At 38.0% G+C, this 22,996-nt stretch overlaps 1 protein-coding gene and 1 long non-coding RNA gene across 2 annotated transcripts in view; one reads left to right on the top strand and one right to left on the bottom strand.

Moving 5' to 3' along the window:
- Nucleotides 1-22,996, top strand: part of LOC117243684 — a 166,722-nt gene that overhangs the window by 50,644 nt on the left and 93,082 nt on the right. The window lies entirely within an intron of this gene.
- LOC107203736 lies at nt 353-3,362 on the bottom strand. Its single transcript, XR_001521326.3, has 2 exons — nt 1,133-3,362; nt 353-654 (listed from the first exon to the last, which is right to left on the bottom strand). It is a non-coding gene; the product is annotated as an uncharacterized LOC107203736 (long non-coding RNA).

Below are 22,996 nucleotides of genomic sequence, written 5' to 3'. Positions count from 1 at the left end.
TTATATGAGTAAATGCAAAAAAAAAAAAAAAAAAAAAAAAAAAAAAAAAAAAAGTTTGACAAGAGGCTCCCATTTCAGGATTGAGCATTTCAGGGGAGGATTGGTGCCTCTTTATTACCATTTTAAGTGGGGATTAATCTTTGTTAAGAGGTAACTGTGAAGCGATTTATGGTTTATGGGTGCTTGTGTTGAGAAGCAAACAGTATTTGTGTTTGTAATTAAGATGTCTAAAGTTTTGGTGGCCCAGCTCTGTAATCCTGATGCCTGGTTTGATTTGTCCTGTGAGTGGTGCAAAAGGGGCTGCAGAGAAACACTCCAACAATGCCTCTGCATAGAAGACAAAAAGAATGAATTCATGGAAGTATAACCTTTTTGCTTTGAACTTCACAAAATGTACTGATTAATGAAAAATAATGATTAATTTCCAGTTAAATAAAAGCATTCCCACTCCAGTTAGAACATTTTAGAGGCAGAGAACATTTGGCAAAGGGAAATATTCAAATAATAACAATAATAAAAAAGCTGTAATATATCTATAAAAGTAATTTCCTTGATTTTAAAATATTAGAATAACACTTTGAAGATGTGGATTTGATTCTTGGCATTTTCTGTGACACTGCCTATGAGACCACTGTCAGTGCTTATGTCCTCCATCTAAAAAACAAAACAAAACAGTTTATATAGATTACAAGATCTCTAGGACAAGAGACTTGGACTATATTTTACAGTGCCTACAGTTTCATTGGAAATCATATATTGTAAGTTTTGCTGAAAATATATTTAATGATAAATAAAATAATACAATGAGAAAAAAAAATAAGAACAACAAAAAAATTACCCTTGATATTAAAAATTTTAGGTAAGGGTGTTATTTTAAAATTCTAGCCCCACTGGTGTAGAAGAATAGTTCTTAATTAGGTAGTTCTGTTCATAAAACACCTGCAACAGAATCTTACGTACAAGTCCCTAGACACAAATTGTCCTCTCCCAAGCGTCCAGGTAGGATCTCATGACTTGGCCAGGAAGAGCATCCTTCCAGGAGAGGGAGCTGCTCAGCCTAGGGACTCCAGGCTTGACTGCTCCAATTTGATTCTGCTTTGGGGATGGGAATTGCAACATGTTCTAAATTTACCTGTGCACAGCAAGCCTGCAGCTGCTTGGTTGCTGCTTTATCCATGGCCACTACATTGCAGCCTCTCAGGAGCAAAGATGACACAGTAAGTTCTAAATGGAGGTTGTGAAACAGCCAGGAAAGCCTGGGAAAGCAGTGCAGAGGAGATAGATCCTTGGAGTGTCTGGGAAGGATCTCCAATACTCCGATATCTGTCACTTCCCTGGGACATACCAATGTGAGGCTGCTGGGGATAAAGAAGGATTAACAGATTTAGTGAAAAATCAAGCAGGAGATTCCAGGGCTAAGAGAGATCTCCAGAACACTACCAATAATTTATTCTATAGAATTTTTCTCTTCTATAATAAAAGCACATTTATTAAAGTAATGAAACAGTAGTTGATTTATTTTAAGCACAGAACAGAAGAGTCTGAGTTATGCAACACATTTGCTGTATATTATTGTACTTCTGGTACATGTGGTCTGTCATAGACAAGAAATAGTGTCTTTGCATGGCATGGACCAGGACTAAAACATACAATATTGAGCTGCGCTGTGCTGATCTGGTCAGCTGCCAACCAGGAAAATGGAACATGAGCTGTTGTAGTAATTTTACTTAATTAGTGCTGCCTTTTACTTTTTGTGACCATACTGATGCTGTTTTCTGTTAAGATAGAATCATAATTATTATTTTCTAAGGTAGAACATGAGCATTTAGCCTGATTCTTTGAAACTTCTCTAAGGAATAATATTCCCCCTCAGCAGGCACGTGTTGTTAGTCCTACTGAATCTGACATATGGGGTTGTCATTCTTGTGCTTAGCTAACATTGATCTTTTCAGCATTGTTAATGAGGACTGTGTATCTCTACTCACAGTCCTGTGTTCTCTCCATAACTGAATCTGTGAAGTCCATATCTCGTACAAATACAAGGGTTGTATTTAGTATTCTATTTTTCATCACCAGAATTGAGAAGAGCTTGTTACTGCACTTTGCATGGCCAAGCTCTGTTACTGTGTGCTGCTCCCACTCAGATCAAATGTAAAGATACGTGTGCTGTTGACCTCATTTAAAAGCCCTCTAGAGGGAAAGTCTGAAAAAGTTGATACAGTTTGACATGGTTATTCATTATGCATTGGAAGTGCATTGCTTTATTTTCATTAATTTTACATAGAAATGAGATACAGCACAACATTCTTTTCGCATTTTTGGGAGCTTCACAAAGCTTATGTTGTTATGTTCTCTTCACAGAACCACTTATAGACAGGCAAATCCAAAAGCATTCTGCATTCCCCAGTGTCGTGGTTTTAAACCAGTAACTAAAGAAATTACTTATTTCTTGTTGTGAGATATGGATTAAAACAAGAGCAAAACAGGCTTAAAACTTAAAAGGAATAAAGACAGTTTATTAACAGACTACAAGAATAAGAACACTAGAGTAAATTTCCAGAAAACCCCTTCTTTTACATTTTTGACCATTTCTTTGTACACATGACATGATAACATAGAGACAAATAACTTTAGAACTTTGGTGGCTAAAAACAGTCTCAATTTTTGTTAGAGTCTTTTCATCAGTCTTTATAGAGAAACAGAAGTCTCTTTCTGCCAATCTATGGAGTTCCTCACCAGAAAACTATTTTTGTCATAGTTTTCTATTTCTCTAATGCCAGCTGCCCGGAAATCTGTCATTAGATCTTCTCCTCCCATCTCACATCTCTCCGAGGTGTGCATGGGTCACTAAAGTCTTGGGATTTCATTTTTAAGGATGAGTTATTCAAAGGCAGAAGTCCTCTTCATCTGTTTCTGTGAGCTCTCCTGGAAAACAGTTTCTCTTTGCCCCCAAGGCCTCAAAATCTTCACTCTACTTGATTCCAGCAACTCACAGTGTCTCTTTTGCTCAAAACCCACACTTTGAATACTCTATTCCTCCCAATACTCTCATCATGAATTACAGGAGTCTCTTATATGATTATTGTCCATCTCCATAGCTTTAACAAAAAGATATTTCAGCTATTAAGCATCTTCTTATTCTCTCTCTCTTATTTAAAACTTAACTCTTTTCCTCACTGTTGCATTGGTGGTTCTATGATGTTTTCTCTATGTTAATTGTCTCTCTCTCTCTCTGTCGTTCCGAGAGAAGGAGTAATCTGTATGTTTACTCAAGGTAGTAAAAGAATTAGAGGCTTAAAAAGCTACAAGAGTTCATAGTATCAGGTTTCAGTCTAGCAGAAACAACTACAAACCAAGCTCGGCTGACCAACGCTGCTTCTCCCCCCTCCCGCGGCCTTGTCGGCCTGGAGGGAGGGGGGAGAGGCCGACACAGAGCTTTAGTTACCTTGCCAAGAGCCGGAAGCGAAAGAGATCGAGAGAACACTGTCTGTACTTCTTAAGGGGGTGTTTACAAGTTGAATTCACTTTTTAATGGTCAGATCTGCTGTCAATTCTTGGAAATGACTGATAATTGGTCAGGAGGAAAAAACTCCCATCAGCCATCAGCACCTCCAACTTCCCCTCTCTCCTCAGCTGCTTTAAAGGTAAAGCTACCCCATGACACCCAGCTCATCAACCCATGTTTAAAGAGGATTGGGTTGTCCTTATGTTAAATGTTGGCATTCTGTTACTTCTCCTGCATGGTATTTTTCCTGGTTCTGTAGAATGACTGGCACTGATGAAAAATATTCAGGTGTGATAAAAATAGAAAATATGCCCTTGGTATACCATTGAAAATTGTAACTAATCACCATGATGTAAATGTTGGAATATGAGAACCAATATATAGAAGTCTAGTTGTAGTTGTGCTGAACTATCAGTATCATTCACAAAATACTGCAGCTCAAATACAGCCTGATTGTTGAGTTTCTAAATAGAACTGAGGATTGCTACACTGCACCTTTTTCATTAAAACCAGGTTTCTTTCTTTCTATTTTGCTGACTGAAGGAGATGTAAGTGAAAGGTCAGCATATCAGCATGTCAAATTTAGGATGATTTTTTATGATCATATAATATAGTAGAACATCATTCCTTCATGAAATGTATGCTGCTTTTTTAAAGGCGTGCAACTAAATTCAGAAAAATATTGGGAACTGTTCAGACAAAAGTGGTGATTTATATACTGGTGAGAACATGAATATAATTTTTTTTCTAACTTCTTCTAGAGCAGAATAATAAAGAAACATTACTTTGTCTTACGAAGATTATCAGTATTAAAGGTATTTTAAGTACTTGCATTCAAGCTCAAACCTATTCACAGTGACCTTAGTTTCAATGCTCTATGCATTGAATGATCCCAAAGGACTGCAAAGGTCTGCAAATGATGTGCAGTCCCTTTCCGTTCTGTTTCCATTCCTCTGTGCAGTTTCCAAACTTCCTTACTTTAACCCCCTTATTCAAAACCCTGCAAATGCCATTATGAATCAAATTCTATTGTTTTTCAACTTTCAGAATGACTGATTTTTCTTTATAGCATACATTATATTAGCTACAATCCTAGCAGTCCTAGAAAAAATTACTTCTTCTGGCCCTGAAACCTTAGCTAAGATCTAGTGGTTTGGCCACAAAATTAGGAACCAGAAACTTCTTTGTAAATCCGTAACAATTGCCACTTGTTTCACCCAAAGTAAGCAACTCCTTAAAGCTGCTTGTGGTGTCAGTTCTTTTTAGGTAGCATGGTGATAATACCTCTTGCCTCTTAGAAGTGTAATGGAAATTATTTGAAGTCTGTGATCCTGAATGACCTAGAGGTACTAAATGTTGTCATCTAAGTATAACTAGTCCTGATTATGGAGTATTTGGTTGTTATATGCAGAGGGCTTATGCATGCATTAACATCAAATTAAATATAGGTAATAATTTCTGTACTGTAGTTACTAAAGATACACATCCAGTCCTCGCTTAACCCTCTGTGATCCTATTGATTGTTTTGAGATTTACTTTGAGCTTAAAATAGGGTCAGATTGGACCCAAAATATTCACTTCTAAGGCAATTTAGATTTTGACATCAATGGAGATTTTGCTCCACACCTCTGCCTTATAATGCCTCACATTAATTCTGTGCTAGGAAAAATCAAGTATGTGGAACTTAAGTGGAATGCAGGGAGTATGTTTTGCATAGCAGTTATTCCCAATACGGCATAAACAAAGCACAGCAGAAAAAGAGAAATTATTACTGGCACTTCACATACTTGCTCAGATGAATAAGGGGGTTGGCAAGATGAATATTCCTTATATGGATGTATATTAAAAAGAGGAAGTAAAGCTCTTTCTCAGTTGAGGACAGTAGCTCGTGGTTTTCATATTGTATCCGGTCAGAACATTGTTTCCCGTGTAAGTGTTGCACTAAAAGACAAACAAAAATGCAGCAATAGGTTTTTCTCTGTTCTAGCCACCCGGCCATCCAGAGTCCCAAGTGGTGATAGAAGCTGTTCCTTTTCCTTCCTATTTAATCCAGTCCTGAGCTGGATTAGCAATTGCATGTTCCTTTGTCAAAGTGCAAGCTTAGCCTGGATAGCCATGGGAATCCTGCCCTAAGTACCCACACTTGACATACAGACTACTGCTCATCTGTTGGTGTGGCACTGTGCCCACTTCCCCAGCTCACGGGCCATTCCAGTGAGGCATAACTGCCAGCTGATTGCGAGGTTCCATGGGCAGCTGACAGCACTGCTGCCTGCTCTGCTCTGAGTATGGCTTGCTTTATACAGAAACCTGTGTTACAGGTGGATTTAGTGTTGCACCACTTAGAGTTGTATAGGCAAAACCCTAGTCTGATTGAAGCTGAGTCAGCCTTACCATGACCTGACTAGAAACAGATCTGAAAAATTGTCGGTCTGCCCTGGAGGACAGACAGGGAAGAAAAGGGGGTCTGCCAGTGGATACTGAGTCAAACACTTTGTTGTATAAGTGCATCAAAGATGACACAGAAGTTCTGCACATAAGCAGCAATTCATGACAACTGATGAAGCAAGGAAGAGCTCTGTCTCACCATGGTGATTCCAGGTGAGTTCAGGGCATGTTTTACTTAGTGTTTTGCACAATATTTGAGTCATATGTTGATTCATCTCCCTAAAAATAAAAGTGTCTGACTTCTTAACCTGCTAACACTCAGTTGCTTTATGCCTTTGCAAAGATCTCTCATCCCAATCCACGTATGTGCATCCATGCTGACAGAAGATTCTTCTGCATTTGAAGGCATTCATAGTTTGAAAGTTTTCACACCTTCCCCATACCTGCTTCTCTCAAAACTTAGCAGTAATGAGGTTCTGATTGCAAAAGAACTGACATGAAGAATTAAGAAACTGTGAAAGGTAGATTTTCACCCTTTCTTTTTAAAAGACATTAGAAATATTTTAGATCCTTGGAAATGTTTGGTTTCAGTTTTTGTTTTTAATTTGGTTTTGTTCTTGTTTTGTGTGAGTAACAAGGAATTCCTTTTCACTCTAAGAAAGATAAATGTTAGAATCCTTTTAGAAATTAAATACCAATTATAATTAATTCCAGTAGAAAGAATTCCATGTTGTTTATACCAGTTCATACTTTTATATGACAGAGTAAGTAACACATGGAGAAAATCTGGCCTTGTGTGTTGCGTGGTGAAAGGCACTAGTGGGAAGTGAAATGGGCTGAAAGTCAACTAGGGCTCTTTTATTGCCTCTGCTGTTGAACTACTTTATGACCCTTAGAAAGCCACTCAACTTCTCTGTGCCTTGGTTTTCTTTTGGTATTAATTAACTAAATTGTAAATGATTTGTCAACAAGACTTCTACACTGATCTTGGCTTGGCCTTCAAGTGTTAATGGATCAAAAGTAATAATGTTGAAGACTTCATAACCAATCCATTTAGCCAAAGGTATTCTTAATACTTTTTGGGAAAGTACTCATTTACTTGCATAAAGACACGGTTCTGAAAAAAAGAGAAAACATCACAGCACATATTCTTCATTGTCATTCATCTATTTATCCTTTTAATCTTACATAATCTTACATAAAAGCACAGTATTTTAGATCCTCTAAAACAAAAAGCATAGAAAAAAGAAAAAGAGGGCTTTTTCTGGCCATTATAGGTTTTACAGTTTTATTCATGCCTCAAAATGAAAATTAGCTCTTTTAGCTAGTATACGTGTCTGTGTATGTATGTGTTATAATGAGCGCACAATAAACAAATACAGTGTATTAACAAGAAATATTTAATGTATCCTTGTAATTAGATATTCCCTTTTCATGGAGTCACTGTTCTGTACACGACTCTTCTGGAAATAACCAGTGTTATCTGGAAGCCTTAAAACAGACATCCCCTTTGGTGAGAGGAGCAAATGCAGCTCCACCTCGTGCAATAAATGTAGGTCAGTTCCTGCAGAAGGAAATCTGTACTTGCACTGCAGCGCGCCTGCACAGGGCCAGCTCCCACGAACTCTGTGTGTTGCTTCTTAGGCTCCTCTTCAGTTAATTATGCATCTTTTCCCTTGGCTGCAGGATGTTTCTGAGCTGCCTATGGAGTATTGTTCTCCATTCTACGTTCAGGTGCTTGAAAAAAGCATTTCTGCTTTTGAAAATTTAGGATTTTACCAATTAGAACACATATAATGTATTGTTTTCTCCTCCCCCACCCTGAATATTTTTTTACCCTAGTATTTTTTTTTTAATACCAGATGTGTTTTGAAGCTCTCTGAAATTAACACAAATAGAAAATTAATTATAAGGATAGTGCAAAAGCTTTTCATATCACTGCTCAGATATAAAAAGGTTTAAGGATGAATGTGATAAAATTCATGTAACTTCTCATACAACATTCTTGAAGGGGGTAGATGTCTTGAAAAGAATTTTAGAAAAGTCAATCTTTGCTTTAACATAAAGAATTTAGTAGATCTATATTATATTATTTTAGGTTTTATTTCATTGGAAGTTCTAAGGATTGCTTATTCCTTGATCTCTACTCCCAGTTCAAACTCTGTAAAATTTCCTTTACTCATACTCTTCATTTCTTTCAAATGTTATTGAGAAGCTTCTTCAAGTTTCCATTCAGTGGGTACAAGCAGTGTACACCCTGTCTCTCATTCTCCCATGTGTGAGCACAGTTTAACAATAGCCATGACAGTGTTTTTCTCTGAAAGGAGAGGCCTAGTTGAGAGTATGGTGGAACAGATATTTCATATTTCCCTCTAAGGCTGTCCCAGAAAAAGGTGATTATTGGAGCAAAATATTTGTGTATGTGCATGTATACATCTACACACACTTTTAAAAAAACATACATGTATATTTATATAGAAGAATTACTCTTGAAAGGTTCCTGGTTTAAATATGAACATTTTAAGAAAAATGGGAAGTGTATTCACTGAAGAGGAAGACAGAAACAAATCTTTCATTCTGCATCACAACCAAATACATACAGTCTGCACAAATTGCTAAATATGTTGATGGGAGAGGGATGAAGTAAACCTCCCGACACTGTGCACTTTTGGAAAAAAGTGAGCTTACTTAGCATAATTGGAGAAACACTGCAGCATTCTCTGACTTCCATACTTGAGGGAGAATCAAACTAACCATTTACATTAGATTACAGAGTACACTTGAATTACAGTGCTTCAAATCCATTGTTATGCAATTTGTGGAACTACTGCAGTACCCCAAATGCTGCTACTGCCTCAGAATTACAGATGTGGGCAGTGTCCAACAGTCTCACAGTCTCCTGTGAAAAAGGGCAGTTGTTTAGGAGATAGGATGACTTTTTGAGTACCTCAGGGGTCCATACTTTAGTTAGGACCCTGTGTCAGAATCAATACACTGTATTGAGATATTATTCCTAGGTACTATCTGATGGAGAAAATCTGCTCTGATAATGTATTTGCTGAAGACGCTTTACAGATAATCAGTGTTTTACAGTGTGTGTGTGTGTGTGTGTGTGTGCGTGTGTGTTGTGTGTGTATAAAAGTGTTTATTGCTAGGGAGTCACAACTTTTACATGTTATTAAAATGCCAGAACTTTGCAATACACCGAGCATTTTGTGTAGCTGTAAGCACTTGTTCATTTTTTTTACTTACATTTGTGAACTTAAAAATCCAGGCAATTCATGGAAGTGTGAAAGGGATGTCTCGGAAAGCTAAATAAGTTACATCAATCCCCTCTGATGGGCCCCCTTTTAAAAGGTTATACAAAAGAACTGTTTTGTTTGAGCGAATTGCTTACTACTTGGTGAAAATCATATATTAATGAGTCCCAGATCAATACTCTTGAGGCTGCAAAAGGAACAAAGATAACTTCAACCCAAATAAAAGATAGATCAGAAGCTATATTTTAGCAAAAATGTCTCTTAAGTGCTGTTTTCTGACACTAGGAACTCCAATCAATGTGTCAGTATTTTGGAATTTGAAAGGAAATAGGGATCAGACCTGACAATCCAGAGCTGATATTTGATGCTCTGGTCTTTTTGATAAACTGACAGGCAGTGGAAATTGCACATGTCTGCAGGGAATCAGGAGAAAAAGAGAGACAGTTTTGTGGAAAGCCTGCTTATGATTCACAATGACATCATTTTATCAAAATGGATTGCTTCTCCAGTGTGTGTCAGTTTGCTTTCCTTTTTTTAATGGAAGATTTCGCAGATTGTAAACTGATACGTTTTGTACACATCTACAATATATTCTGACTTCTGTTGGTTTACAGTTTCATTTCAATTGCTCTCCCATTGCTGCAAATGAAGCAAACTTGTTAAAAAAGGGTAATCAAAAAAGAATTAGAAACTTTGCCCCAAAAGCTTTTTTTTTTGGAAATATATGTTGAAATTTAACAAAATTTTAAAAAGTCTTCTTGTCGATAGTTTAAAATAACTGAGAAGAATTTTTCATGTTTCATCTTCCTAAAAACGATATCCTTTGGATTTATGTAATTCTTTTCATCTGAGTCTCTTAAACCTTAAATCTTAAACCATGCTGCAAATACTCATCTTAAAATATCGTATTCACACAAATAGCATTATACCCATACTCACGCTGGTAGACTGAAAGACTGCAAGACTGGGTGACCAGCCTGATATCACATGTGACGCTGCTCTTGGCCACACCGGAGCTCTGGGCTAGCTCTACGGTGCCACTCCGGCACGAGCAGTCGCCAGGAGTGGGGAACTGCAGGGGAAAGGCGATCCCACTGCAGAAGCTTCAGAGCACTGAATCCTGCCGGGCTCTGCCAAATCAGGCGTCGTGGGTGATGGCAAAAGGAAGGAGGAGACTCACTCAGCTGTGCTTCCCAGGAACAGCTTTATTTGGGGGAGGGGATAGGCACAAGGGTCTGGGCTGGGAGAAATCAGGACTGAAAAGAGCCCAGAGCACCTCTGTGCACTGGGTTTTATCTCAGGGGCGGGCACAGTCCAGGGTCCAATGGGAGCTGACGGAGGGAGGGCTAGGGGGAGGAGGTTACAATGTCAGGGACCAATGGGGATACAAAGAAGGCGGGAATACAACATAACAACCAGTAGTGTTTTGAGGAAGGGATGATATACATGGAAGGAGCTGGAAGGAGAGGTGGGGTTTACAGTGATGGATGGCGAGATGGGGCAGGGTAAAGGTGATTGGCAGAGAACATTCAGGAAAACTGGGAGGGGTTTACATAACAGACAAATGGAACCAACCAAAGCAGTAAATGGGGGAGAACCAGGAACATACCAAACAGACAAAACACTAACAATTTTAAGAGAACTGAATAAGCATACTACAACACACATGGAAACTGGGAATTTATCTGCAAACAGAACCCAAGACTCCTGACTCTCAGGAGTCCTGAGTTCAGGATGGCATTCAACATAGCACACACATTTTACCACTTTTAAAATACCAGAACCAAATCCTGAATCCCGCATAAAAACAAGCTTAAATCTGCTTTGTGTGAGGGAACAAAGAAGTTGCCTTGTGGGACAGGTTTACTGAGCCACTAAGTTCAGTGTTCTCTCTCTGGGATCAGCTAATACTTAAAAATGCTTCACCCACTCTATGGTGGTTTTTTGTGGTTAGTTCATGCCTGGAATACAGAGATTAACCCCCCTTTCTTAAATTCCCCACCCCATTAACTATTAAAACTCAATTTTGTTCTAGACATATAAACAATTTTGTGCATTTAGGCAGTGTGCATTGGAAGTTGAACTCCTTTGTTTTTCTAGAATCTTTGACCTTTAAAACACCTCTCTTTATTGTTTATTTAAAATTCGAAAAGATGCTTGGCTCTCTTGCTTTTACAGCCTTTACAGAGGCTACTAAAATTACAACCTAAATTTTTTTTTGTCATTTTAGCTTTAGTATATAGCCTTAAAAGAGAGTAAGTACCACTAGTTTTCTTCCTTAGGAAAGTGTTACCTTGTTAGGTAAGAAACATTCTCAGAATTTAGTCACATGTGTCCCTGTGCTTCTAGAGACATTATTAATATCAAACAGAACTGTCAACTCTGAAAACCTGCTTTCATGAACTTGGAGATGGTGGCTAGACAGGCTAGAAAATTTTTCTTCATGTTTTTATTGGCCATTTCTGAAGTTAGAGTGCTGTGTCATCTTGAGACGACTGTGCAGCTGTGGAGGCAGAAGGGAGAATGGTAGGTGTGGAGCTGCAAGGAGCTGTCGTGGTGGAATATGGAGAGGACAGGGTCCTTAAAGGGCTGTAGTTTGTCAGAACTCATCCACCTAAATATGTTCAGTTTAACTAAATACTGATATAACTGTGATCTGTGTATCTTCAAATATCAAAACTCCTGATCTCTTCATCACTGAGAAAAGATGTTACTGCACCCCATTCCTTTAGTAAAAAGGGAAAAATAACCATCTTCTCTTAAATTACTTTACTATACCATAGGCAAAAGTGTCCAGTCCAGGCTGCTGCTGCTTTACCTTGGTTGTACACAGCAGTAGATAAAGTGAATCTTACCATATCAGCTCCTAGAAATTCAAGTCTGGCTTTATGTTCATGGATCCCCTACATAAATCAAGTGGAGTTGTGACTGAAATAGTTCTCTCCCAAGGCTAATACAGATATAAGATAATACTCTTATATCAGGCAGTAAGCAGGTTCATCATATCAGTTCAGTAAGCAGCTGGAAACCTTTTGCTTACTGGGCTCACTCTCTTTCAAGCATTGAAATCATGGCAAGCATAGTGCCATGTCTAACATGCTGATGTTATGTTCCATACAGGCCACTTACATGGGAGAATCAATAAGAGAAAAGTGAGCTCTGTATTATCAAGCAGGGAGGAGTGTCACCTGGTTTCTTACCACTATTGCATTGCATACTGATGTTTCACTGAAGATAAAATCCACCTACGTTCATTGCGAGCAAGGGAAAACCCCACTACTGCTATTATTACTACTACTACTTAAATAAATGAAAGGTTGTTTGGCATGATGTCTTTTCCTCTTAATGTATATTTTCACCCTGGGGAATGGCTGCCTCTAATTGATTCATCTAGGGCAAAATACAACCAAGAATATATTAAACATGGTTGGTCCTATTCAAACTGGCAGCAAAGGTAAATTTTTCCCTTTTTATTGGAGGATAAAGAATTATTCACTTTCAGTTTTCTTTTACAGATAGATTTATTCTAAAATGATCTGCTGTTTATGGCTGTTTGTGGAGGCTGGTGAGCTGATTAACATAGAATCCACAATTATCCCTCAGAGGGAAAGCTTCTAGAGGAGTTCCTTTGTTGCTGGGATAACAACAAAAGGAGTTGACCCCCCCCCCAGCATGCTTTGTAGCCCATGCAAATTTTATATTCTCCATGCAAATTATATGTACCCCATTGGTCCTTCCCCTTTGCTCCACCCTGAACCCTCAGTTGACTAGTCCTGATGCTCCTATATAAACCGCTGCTGCCTCTGACTATCTGGCATCTTTTGTCCCTCACCCCTTCATGGTAGCTGGAGCTCTCCACATCCCTGGACTGAGAATGAAGGCTCTCTGTGGAACACCACATGATACTTCTGTCCCTCCTTCTGTGTTGCCTGGACATTGCTGGAAGAGCTGCTACAGCCCTTTCCAGGGCTCAGAGCTGAGATCACTCTCAGGAGGGCAGGGAGTGCCTGTACACCCAAGAGTGTCCATCCAAGGATGCTTTTCTGGGAAAGTCGCAGCACCTGGACCACCACCCAGGCCACGACAGCTATTTTTGCAAAGTGCTTTTAGCTGTGGCCATCCTCTGCCTTGTTCCAGTTTATTTTAAAAAAAAATAAATCCTTAATGGATATGCAGAAATTCTGTCCCTTGTTATCCAAGCCTGAGTATTCTTCCTTCAATAATTTTCAATTGGAAAATGGAACCCATTTTTGATGATGATTTAACTCAGAGAATCTGCATTAGTTGATTAGATACTAAAATGCTTTTGCTTTAATTTTGGTCAATCTGACAAGTGAAAAATAGATGTCAGCCATGTGACAAAATGCTGAATATAAATTCTGTTAGCATTTGCTCCTGAGATAAACAGAAAAGGTGAGGGTTGGGGAGGAGCTGAAGAAAGAGTAGGGAGTTAGAGGAGACTGGAAAAGGAAGAATGATAGCTACTCTTGAAAACATCAAGCCTAAAGGAGAGTGCTAACTAAGTTAGTCAGTTGTTAGAAGCTAACAAGACAGTCAGCTCCCTCTCTGGCTGTAGATGTCATAAAAACACTTGCAGAAGTATACCACAATTTCAAATCAGTAAGTAAATAAAAGCAATAAAGAGGCACATTTGTGGTGCCATGTTCAGGTACATTATCAAATCAATCTGATTCTTGTATTAACTGCAAAGTGTACCAATGCTTGACAGAAGAAGATTACAGAAAAAAATTTAATCTAAAATTCCTTGCTAACTTCTGAGTGATTGCAGACTTCTGAGGTCTGTAGCACATTCTGCTGTAAAGTCTCTCTCAGTGTTAGAAATCACATAACTGAGAGAGGTGATCTTGTTTTCATTCTGTCACCATGTTTTGGTGGGAGGCTTTCTCCTCATATAGAGAACTAACACGGCTAGATACCTTTGTTAAAATGTTGTATATGTTAAGACCTATTTATTTGATAGCAGACAAACAGAAAAGATCTTCTGACTGTTTCTATCCAAAGAAGCTTGTGAAAGTTTGGTCCCTGACAGAATTCAGCTTAACAGATACCTAGGGTGAGGCTGCACTCCAATACTGTCTCTGTGATTGCCAGCATCTGTTGTGGTTTGCAGACTTGTCCAATGAGATTTGCTAATCCACTTGTGTGTTTGACCCCATGTTGCTGAATACAGCTCTCTGGAACATGTTACATCCAATACAGTTAACCCTCAGGGACAGTCTTATTGCCACACTTTCCCATACAGCCTGTGCTGTATTGTGAAAACGGATATGTGGTTTAAGTTGAATCAAAACTCAAATGCTGTATTTGCATCAGTAAATACAGACCTCAACTACAATGTACAGAACTGGATTCAGACTTCCAAAAACCTCTGGCCTATTCAGATCTAAACTGGGATTAAGATCTTACAGTAATGAAGGGCATTGCAATATTTTAGAGGGCATGTTGTCCCAGTTTGCTCATGTTCTGAATTTCGTAGGAGCAATGTTCTGTGGGTGTGCTCTCCAGTAGTCTCTATCACTGAAGATCAAAATAATGATAGCATTTGGAAACTGGAATTGGAAGGTGAAAGTTTTTGTTGGCTTTGTATCTGCTAATAAATGATGCAGGGAGGTTTAGTGTCTGGAGAATTAGATTTTAGCTTGGTGATTCATGCTTTTACTATCCAGTCACAGAATGTCTGGATTTGAAGGTAGTTAGTGTCAAGCTGAAAAAATCAAAATGAATGTGTATTATTCCACTTGTAGCCAATGATGATTTCTAAGAATTCAGACTCTTGGTAAGAGTATGTTCCACCATGAATTTCTCAAAGGAACCAGCCAAATTCACATTTTCAGATACTGTTAAGGGAAGTGGGATATGAAAATACAGAGTAAGAAAATCTCTCTGATCTTAACTTTTGTACTATTCTAGCTTTTTTCTTTTTATTTCATCACATGTTATTTCAAGGAGTTGAAAATAGAGATATTTATACAAGGAGGGATTTAAATTTTAGGCAAGTCCTGTATGTTATTTTTTTATTAAAATGCCTAAACAGCTGTTTGAAGAGATCATAATGCATGTTGTGACCACAGCATTTTATAGTTTGGTTTGTAAAAGATACACATTTCTTGTAATGCTTTAACATATTCTTTTTAACTTGAGGTACTCTCATCTTCTCTAACAGACAGATGTTTGATTTTAGTGGGACAAAAATAAGCTCTTACAGTGCTGACATCTTTAGAAAATCTTATAGAAGTGTAATGGGAGTTTTCAACTAAAAGTAAAACTTCATTGCTTCCCAGCATTTCTGTAAGAGTCAGGCAACATACCTGCAACCAAGCATCTGCCTAGCTCTTTTCCAGAGCAACCCAGCTCAATGTAAGCCTTGCTCTTGCCCTGAAAACAAGTAGAACACCTGGGACTTGTCATCCTTTGTATCCACATCACTGGCCTCCTACAGAAGCTTTCTAAATAAATCTTTCCTTGAGTACTTAACAGATGACTTTCTCTGCAAGCCTCTGTGCAGCTGACCCAGACCTCTAATCACTATGGATCAGCTGGCCCTCCTGTGCAGGGGCTATACAAGGTGGACAAGCTAGTGAAATGAAGGCCTCCTTCCCCTCTGGATTATTCACCTACAAAAAAATCAAAGTAAACTCTGGTAAAATTGCAGTCACTAGCTGCAATGCTAACTCTTCCAAATCTGACTTTTTATTAAAACAGTAGGGGATGAAAATGACCAGGCTAAATTCAGGTGAGACAGGCCCCTAGAGAACCATGGTGAAGCAAAGGCAAGTGAATCGATCTATGCCGTAGGATAGCAGAGTCTGAAATGGCACGGTAATGGCAGCAGCTAAAGCTCCTATCGATTCAGCACGGGATGCTTTTTGCTCCACTGATGACTGTTGTTCAGTTTCAGAAAACATGGAAAATTCTCTTTCATTATTAAAAATTATCCAGAAGTGTCTGTATATCAGGTGCAAATGTTTACAAATTGTTACAGTAGTAATTTCTGTAACAGTACTCTTACCCTACCTTACAAGCACGGGAAGGTCAGGGACTTTTTTAACAATTGTGTTTTACTTGTGGAAGAAATAGGGAAACAATGCTCTAATCCATTTGGTCTTAATAGTGAAATTTACTCCAGAATGTAAGAAAATGTTTTGGCCAATTTAAGTAATGGCTGTGATTATAGCACATAATGTGGTGAGTTCTATACTACATAATATGTTATGAATAGCACGCTGAAGGATTTTTTTCGTGTATGTATATTACATAGAAGCACAAGGGATGCATCTCTGAACTGTTTTTGTCTAGCTGATTATAGGTCTAACTGCTACTGGAGGAGGCTGAAAGAGCTTTGTTGAGAGACATTGATTGATTAATGAAGAGCGCAGCAGCAACAGACATAACATTGCAGTTATAGATTTTTCATACTTTATCTTCAGGTCTTGTAAAGATACAGTGGTGATCAGATGATGAGGTTTCCTTTCACCTTGCAGTAAGATACAACAAATCATGGCATTCTGCAATGCCACAAAACAGCTTTTGACAGAACACTAGGTGAAAGAAAATTCCCCCACAATCACGACTTTACAGTTAGACATTGTCCTTTACTCCTTCTGATCTCCTTAAGGGAGAGATGCTTCAAACAATAATTTAAAGTAATGCCCCAAATTTAGAAATAAAGTGGGAACTGTACATTCAAACACTTAGGGATTCTATTTTTATTAAATTGAAAGTGAGTGGAAAGTCACATGTGAAGTCTGCACACATTTCATTCTTGGTGATAGATAATTTGCTAAAGAAACCTATATTTACATTGCAGGTTAATGAGTACAACAGCTTAGAGTTAACAGTTTTATTTGTTCAATTAAAACAATAGCTTGTTTACCTAGTTAAAGAAAAGATGTAAAAAGACCAGCATCAGTATGCAACCACAATATAGCGGAGTTGATATTTTTATCTGAAAGTCAAATCCTGGCTGGGAAAACACATTTCAGCTATATAGGACTGATCATAGGGGAACCAGTTAAAATAAACTGGATTCTCATCCATTAGCTGGCATTTTGCTGTGCCCCTGTAATAAAGGTCTAAATAGGAACAGAGAAAAGAACTGCCACAATAGGCAGATGTCTTTACCACTTCTTTTTAGAACTACTTTTAAAGATGTGTGTTGGAATAGATTTTTTGAATATTTTCATATTATTCTGTATCTTTCCAATAAATCTAAGCAGGGCCTAAGTTTTATGAGATTTAGTGTAATAAGAGTTTAAATGTAAGTTGTTTTGCAGTTGCTGTTAAATCCACTGATCTTCCAGTGAGTTTGAACCCATTTTTAATAATGTTGTTGTTTAATAACAACCCATTTAAATAACACCTGTTCTTCAAGTTGCCCTTTCATGCCCTTTTTATATGATTTTTGTCCTGACTTCAATTCACAATATATCCCTTTTTAATCCATTTACAATGTAAATTAAGAATCAGAGCACATGAAGTTCTTACTAAACAGTCTTTTAAATGTATAAGTATATATATTTTAGAAATTATAATATGAATTTTTTTTTTTTAAGATAGAAACTTCTTTTAGAGAAAGCATCTCTTCAAGGATTATCTTTTATCAAGTTGTAATTTAAATTTGTAGTATTCCTCAGTTCATAAAACCCCAGTGAAATTTTATTCCGAAACTGGTTTTTCGCTCAGTTTAAAGGCTGATTTTATTTTAGTCAGGGTGAAGTGATCTGTAGACATTTAGCTGTAAATGTTGTACAAATACAAATAATCACATTTACATGTGCTTAAGTCTCTAAGTTCTTTTTTAGGATGAATATTGCACTAAGAAAACATGAGGTGAACACCTCATGTGAAAACATGAAGTGGGTATGTTTCTTTGAGGTGCAGGTAGGACACTGAGCAAGTCACTGGATTTCTGTATCGGACTTGTGTTTAAAAAAAGCCCTGAATTCAATGTTAGGCCAGATACCTTCAGTTCTCTCTGTAAAAGTTGTTACTGAAAAATGTCTCACAGTCTGTACATCATCACTAATGATAGTTTCCATTTTCAGCATGTATTAAAGAAAACCCTTTTGTTCACATACAACCCACACACTGATGCAGCATTCAATGATCCCAATGGTGAAACCTCAAGTCAGTTTCCATTGGGAATTTTAAAATGTGTCCTGTTCTTAAGCAATTAGCATTGCTCCACAGAAGCAACTGGAAGTATGATAGTTAAAACAGGAGAGGATTTTAGTCTACATTTCAAATTTTTATCATAACCTGGAGTGAAATGCAAAGACCTGCCATATTCCATGCATGAAATCATTAAATCATCATAGAATCATAGCATAGTTTGGGTTAGAAGGGACCTTAAAGACTGTCTCATTGCAAACCTTTTGCCATGGATAGGGACACCTTCCCCTAGACCAGACTGCTCAGAGCCCCATTCAACCTGGCCTTGAATGCTTCTAGTGATGAGGCATCCACAGCTTCTCTAGGCAACCTAGAGAAGCTAGGGGTCAGGTCTCTAGGGGTGTCAGGTCCCCACCACTCTCACAGGGAAGAATTTCTTCCCAATATCTAATCTAAACCCTTGCAGTTTGAAGACATTCCTCCTTGTCCTATCACTCCATGCCCCTGTAGAAAGTTCCTCCCCAGCTCTCTCATAGCCTCTTTAGACACTGGAAGGTGTTGTAAGGTCTGCCAGTAGCCTTCTCTTCTCCAGGCTGAAAGCCCCCAGCTCTCTCAGCCTGTGCTCATGGCAGAGGTGCTCCAGCCATTGGAACATCTTTGGGACTCACTGCAACATCTCTCTTACACTGGAGGTCCCAGAGAAGGATGCAGAACTCCAGGCAGGGTCTCAAAAGAGCGGAAAAGAAGGGGAGAGGCACTTCCCTGGACCTGCTGGTCATACTACTTTTGAATGAGCTCCTGAAATGAGCTGAGATGGTCCAGTTCCCTGCTGTTCAAGTACTTACATACAAAAGTAGGTACCTGTGTTGAAGCTGTACTTGATTTTGGAACCTCATAGGCATCAGAGCATCAGACTCATACAGTTATAAATAAATAAGCAATGCTGTGTAATTAGCTATCTTGGTGATATAAAAAAATGTAAGCGCATGTAGGCATGATGCATTCCAGACTTTGCATAGGATTTAGCAGCACTCTGTTTCAAATATCAGCCGAGAAAATCCTTTTTTATTGACCCAGCAAAAAAAAAGTGTGAATTCTATGACTGCCAACATGTTCCAGATATTTTTTAAAATAAATGTATGTATATATATTCTTTAAACTTTTAGGTTACTTTAATCTTATGATCTTAAGTAGATTCACACACTTTGATTAATATGTAGGCTATGGTAATTCTGGGATCTACAGGGATCAGACACTTCAGAAGAAATCATATTTGTGACAAAAGAGAGAAACTACTGTAAAGTGCACAGGAGCACTTTAAAACAGCTTAGAATGGGAAATGAAAAATTCTAGTGGAGACTTCAGGTGAATTTATTAACTACATTGTTACTGCTGGGAATATGAACAGAATAAATATTGAAAGATTTCATATGCCACAGCAGTGTCTGTTAATGTCATCCTGAGGCATTGTTTCAGTACTGAATTCACTCTGTATCAACATTGTGTCGTAGGAAGAAATAAAAGCCAGTTCCCCATGAAAAACACTGAACATTATAGGCTTCCCAAGTCCTCTGTGGCACTGGACTCTTAACACAGAAAGCAAATAAAGCAGAAACTATTTTGTAAGTAGATCCACTCAGATTGCCTCAGCACTTTGTTATATTAGCAGGGAGTTCAAATGCTTGGTTAGGTTGGCTTCATTAAATGTATTTGAACAATTGAAAAATAAAAAAGGAGAAAACACACATCTCTGACATGCTGAAAGCACTTTTGCATCTCAGCAAATTCAGGAAAACTCTAAAATAACTAAACTTAGCTGTTTGTCAGCATCTGCTGGAACAAGATGATGTGGTGAGGTGGATTTATACTTTACTTCTCAAGTTTATTTCTGTTTCCACATTTCCTCCTTCCTCTCCTCCTTCCACTCTGCTCCTGTGTGCCTCTCCTTCCCCAGCTGTCTTATAACTGCTCAGATTCATTGTGCCCTATCAGCCTTTGAGTTTAAGTTACTCTCTGGAGCATTTGCTTTAATACAAAGAAGAGCATACAGAAAGAGCACTTTGTATTTCTTTCTCCTAATGGCACACAAACCTGCCTGGCTGATAGCTGCTGGCACTGAGACCACCTATGCTGCTTCCTCCCTCTTGTTCTCCTCTTTATCTACTGATGTAATTTTACTGGGAGTGATGCAGAACAGATAGAATAGACAGATTTCATTGGATTGAGTAGCTGCTAAAGGAGAAAATGCCAATAAAATACTTAGCCTCTGCCTGTGATGTGTGGATTCAGGAGACATCCTTAGAATAGAAAATATTTTTTTATAATGGTATCAAAGGAAAAAAGTGGTGAGAAATGCATTTCAGTGAGAAATGAATTTTCTGCTTGTGATTTTCTGTCTGTTGAAGACTATGCAGGTCACTTCTCACTGTTAAGCTCTTACAGAAACAATATTGTATTCCTTATGCCAATTGTTAGTTGGGAAGAAACCAGAACAGAAGAGGTGCTGTCTTTGGAGGTTCTTGGCAGTCTGGCATATGCTTGTCATACAGACTTGATGCTGCAGCAACAAATAAATATTAGCTCCATATTCAAGAATATGATACTGCCATCTGTAAGAGGCATTGGTCTCCAATTTATTTGTAGGGGTAATTTGCTCTGTTGATTTTTAACAAGCAGGGCTTTCATGCATGTGGTTGAACCTCAACTACAACCACTGAAATCATGTGGGACTCTGACATTTCTGTATTAGTTGTTAATTGTGGAATTTGCTGCTCTTGCTGCTCCAGTGGAATTCAAGGTTGTTGACCTTCAGAGCTCACTGTTAGGCCTATCTCTTCTTTTAGGCAAAAAAAAAGGATTACGGAAGGGGGAGTTACTAGGAGCAAGTGAGAGATTTTATATATTTTTTTAACTTGTGTCATTCTTGGCACATACTGTACAGTAAAATAATGGGTAAGGATTCATGGGTAATCATTCATGCAATTGCAGTGCCAAGAGCCACATGTGATAATACAAAAGCTGAAGAATTTAGAAGTATCCATTTAATTTTACACTAGTCCTCATACTAACTTGAGGAGTGAGTGTTGCATGAGGAGACAATGCTTTGACACAGAATATGCCTGAGCATTTGACACAGAAGAGGGACCACAGAGAATGATTTTCCTGTGCAAGCTTTAATGAAGATAAGGAGAAAGCAATGCATAACTCAGTCATGTACAGCAGCCAACAGGGATTTTGCTTTACACTGTATTTGTATGATTCTGAGTCCCTGTATCTTTAATCATTTGCATTGCTGCAAAGCTTTTAGAACTGCACATACAGACGTTTTGCTATTGGAGCATCACCAAAAATTCTGTGTAAGCACAATATGCAGGGAAAAACATGTCTTGAAAATATTACCTTGTACAGGCAAAAAAACCAAAAAAACCCCAAAACAAACAAACAAACAAAAAAACCCAATATGCTGCAAAGGATTTTTGTCCTTTCCTGGAGTCATGAAACTGCTAATATTAGGGCTCTTTCCTTATTATTATTTATTTATTTACTTAAAAAAACAAGTGTAAAAGGAACAGCCTAGAAGCAGAATGCTTCTAGAAGCGTAGAAGCAGAATGGAAGATGGTAGGACTAAAATAATTTACAGAACACATAGGACTAAAATAATCTACTGAACACATAGGTAACAACATTTCTTATCCCTTTCATACATCCTCAGTTGTCTCCATATAGTGTAGCTAGCACTGAAACTCACATTTTTAAATAGGGTTACTTTTTGTTCCAAAAAAGACAACATTTTGGCTTAAGAAGGTTATTTTATGCTCTGGTGTGAGATTTATACTTCTCCCCCACCTCTACTGTTAGCTAAAGGTGCTTTGTAATACACTAAATGATACAACACAAAAGATCTAATAGAATTTGAAACCTCTTTGGTTCTTAGAAACATGCAAAACTTTGCATAAAATGAATATTGCTGAAGCTCAGTCTTATTTCCATATTCTTTCCACACTGTATTTGTGTATAATGGGCTTCCAGGAATGTTCATGACCTTACAGCTGTCCTTTTTGTATACAGTCCAGGGCTCTGTCCTTGAGATATGTTGCACACAGAACAAAGACAAAATCATGGCTTCAGGCCTCTGTCTTCCGTCTCTGAAAAAAATAAATAAAGCCTATATAGGAGACATTCTCCAGTCAGTACTGGTCCCGCTACATGTGAGTGATTACACCCTGGGAAACAATTATAGATGGTAATAAAAAATTTAAGCTCTAAGGACAATACAGTTTTTCTCAGGAACTTCCAGGTAAAACCCTGCTTTGGGTTTGTTTTTTTTTGTTTGTTTCTTTGTTTGTTTGCTTGGTGCATTGGTTTGTTTAGGGTTTTTTAATTATCAAACTCACTTATTTTTCTCAATTAAAAAATAGAAATGGACAAATGCATTTCATAGCAGTTTGACTCAATATTTTAGAAGATCATTTTCTTTTTGAAGTCTGTATCCTGCTCCCACACAAGCAGCCTGTTTCTTGTTTGCCGTCAGTGAGCAAATAATTGATGCACATTTACAATACTACTTCAGCAGCACAATGGTGATGGCAATGTTTGGTTTATTCTTGCTGCCATGCAAATTTTCATTTTCTTTGAGTAAATGTATTTTTCTGCTGAAATTTTGTTTTCTGGCAGGTGCTCAAAACTTCCTTGTTCAAATGTATTTGCAGA

This window comes from Parus major, chromosome 4A (genome assembly GCF_001522545.3).
Source record: "Parus major isolate Abel chromosome 4A, Parus_major1.1, whole genome shotgun sequence".
In the NCBI taxonomy this organism is placed as follows: Eukaryota; Metazoa; Chordata; class Aves; order Passeriformes; family Paridae; genus Parus; species Parus major.
This window is presented reverse-complemented; position numbering and strand designations above follow the sequence as displayed.